Below are 3,284 nucleotides of genomic sequence, written 5' to 3' on the forward strand. Positions count from 1 at the left end.
TTCTGTTTCATGGCAGTCAATGCACCTGGAGGTATTTTTCCAATACTGTGTGATAAATCTAACTTGGTGTGAAACTTCCTGGCAGATTAAAACTGCGTGCCCGACCGAGACTCGAACTCGGGACCTTTGCCATTCGCGGGCAAGTGCTCTACCATCTGAGCTACCGAAGCACGACTCACGCCCGGTACTCACAGCTTTACTTCTGCCAGTACCTAGTCACCTACCTTCCAAACTTTAGAGAAGCTCTCCTGGTGTGTTCTCCTGAAACAAAAAGAAAGTTCAGTATTCCTTTGGTCCTGTTCTTCTACCACAGACAGCATGATGCGAGTATTGCAAACCACCGAGCACTCTTCGTCTTCCAGTCTTATTTTTCCCTCTTGGCTCCCGTATACAGGGTGCTACAAAAAGGTACGGCCAAACTTTCAGGAAACGTTCCTCACACACAAAGAAAGAAAATATGTTATGTGGACATGTGTCCGGAAACGCTTACTTTCCATGTTAGAGCTCATTTTATTACTTCTCCTCAAATCACATTAACCATGGAATGGAAACACACAGCGACAGAACGTACCAGCGTGACTTCAAACACTTTGTTACAGGAAATGTTCAAAATGCCCTCCTTTAGCGAGGATACATGCATCCACCCTCCGTCGCATGGAATCCCTAATGCGCTGATGCAGCCCTGGAGAATAGCGCATTGTATCACAGCCGTCCACAATACGAGCACGAATAGTCTCTACATTTGGTACCGGGGTTGCGTAGACAAGAGCTTTCAAATGCTCCTATAAATGAAAGTCAAGAGGGTTGAGGTCAGGAGAGCGTGGAGGACATGGAATAGGTCCGCCTCTACCAATCCATCGGTCACCGAATCTGTTGTTGAGAAGCGTACGAACACTTCGACTGAAATGTGCAGGAGCTCCATCGTGCATGAACCACATGTTGTATCGTACTTGTAATGGCACATGTTCTAGCAGCACAGGTAGAGTATCCCGCATGAAATCATGATAACGTGCTCCATTGAGCGCAGGTGGAAGAACAAACTAAAATGAGCTCTAACATGAAAATTAAGCGTTTCTGGAGACATGTCCACATAACATCCTTTCTTTATTTGTGTGTGAGGAATTTTTCCTGAAAGTTTGGCCGTACCTTTTTGTAACACCCTGTATACTGTACATTACCCGCCTTTGCCTATACCTTATCACTATTTTCCTCAGAAGTTGTCCATCTTACACCATATGACATGGTCTAACGCTTTTTCCACATCGACAAATCCTATGAACGTGTCTTGAATTTCATTTGGACTTGCTTCCATTATCAACGGCAACGTGAGAATTGCCTCTCTGGCGCATTTACCTTTCCTATACCCAAACTGATCGTCATTTAACGCAGTCTCAATTTTCTTTCCCATACTTATGGATACTATTCTTGTCAGCAATTTGGAGGCCTGAGCTGTGAAGCTGATTGTGGGATAATTCTCGTACTCGTCAGTTCTTGCTGTCTTCGGAATTGTGAGGACGATATTTTTCCAAAAGTCAGTAAATAGGCGGATTCATATATTTCACACACTTCTACCAATGATTTTAGAGATTTTGATGGAATGTTATCTATCCGTTAAGTGTTCCAAAGTTCTTTTAAGTTCTGATTCTAACACTAGATCCGCTATCTCTACTCTATATACTCCTGTTTATTCTTCTACCAGGTCATCATACAAGTCTCCCCCTTGTAGAGGCCTTCAATGTATTCTTTCCATCCATCCACACTCTCCTCTCCATTTAACAGTGGAATCCCCATTGCACTCTTAATGTCATCACCCCTGCTTTCAATTTCACTAAAGGTTGTTTTGACTTTTCTATATGCCGATTCAGTCCTTCCGACAATCATGTCTTTTCCGATTTCTTCACATTTTTCATGCAGTCATTTCGTCTTAGGTTCCCGAACTTCATATTTAATTCGTTCCTAAGTAACTTGTATCTCTGTATTCCTGAATTGCCTTGAACTTTTATTGTAATTCCTTCTTTCATCGATCAACTGAAGTACTTCCTCTGTTACTCACTGCTCCTTCGTCACGTTGTTTGCACCTGTCTTTTTCTTTCCAATTCCTGTGATCGTCCTTTTAGAGCTGTCCGTTCCTCTCAACTGAACTATCTACTGGGCTATTCCATATCGTAGTAGCTACAGCCTCAGAGAACTTCAAGTCTATCTCGTTATTCCTTAGTACTTCTGTATCCCACTTCTTTGAGCTTTGATTCATCTTGACTTATCTCTTAAGTCAGCTTAGTCTTCATCACTACTGAATTGCGAACTGAGTCTATATCTGCTCCTGGGTACAATCCTGATAGCTCAAAACTAGGGTTGGGACAGCTGTAAGTAAAACACATGGAAGGTGGACCCACATATTTCGTCATTTGTTGTTTCATGGAATACATTTTATTATTCAACAACAATATTATTATTTCAATTTTTTAATTTTATTAAAAGGATCACCACCCTCACAATCAAAATTTGAACAGGCGCAATCCATGAAAAACAAATTTTAACTATTGTACCATTAAGTGCAGCGCTTGAAACCGGAAGTATAAAGGTCACACCAACTTGGCTGCAAGCAGTTTCAAAAACAATTTTATCAACAAATGAATTACAATGACAGTCATTAAATGTACCAACATCTTGCAAGCTTAGATAACCGTTGCATAACTGGATAACAATCATCCAAATATGGGAAGGATCACTAGTCACGCCACTGATTGTAGCTGTTGGAAGGCAGCTTAACAATTTAAAAAAAAAAAATCCCTTAAGCAATCCCCCATAACAGACAAACTGGGAAGATGTAAAATTTAAATATAAATCCCAACTTGTTCACCCCAACCAAACATTGAAAATGACCCTCAAATAAGAAAAATACAGTTTCCCAAAATACAAGATAAGATGGGAGTATATGCAATTGAAATGTAACTCCCACAACTGGTGCAACCCAGCAGAAACGTTGACAATGACCTTTAATAAATATACAGTTGCCCAAAATTCGAAGTAAGCTGAGAGCTACAGCAGATGGCTATAACAGCCAACAAGGAACGAACAGCCATGTTTCACAATGAGTGGAGTTAGCTAATGATGGTGGATCAAGGTAAGGTTTGACAGTTTATATTATATGTCTTAAACTTAACTCCCTAAGAAGAAGTAATAAAGAGTGCAAGATTTAAACGAGTATTGCTGTTGGATTAACTTGTCTACATAGTTTGTAATTATACGTGACATTTGTTTGAGTACAAAAGCCTTTTAGTGTT

This window comes from Schistocerca cancellata, chromosome 1 (assembly GCF_023864275.1).
Source record: "Schistocerca cancellata isolate TAMUIC-IGC-003103 chromosome 1, iqSchCanc2.1, whole genome shotgun sequence".
Taxonomy (NCBI): domain Eukaryota; kingdom Metazoa; phylum Arthropoda; class Insecta; order Orthoptera; family Acrididae; genus Schistocerca; species Schistocerca cancellata.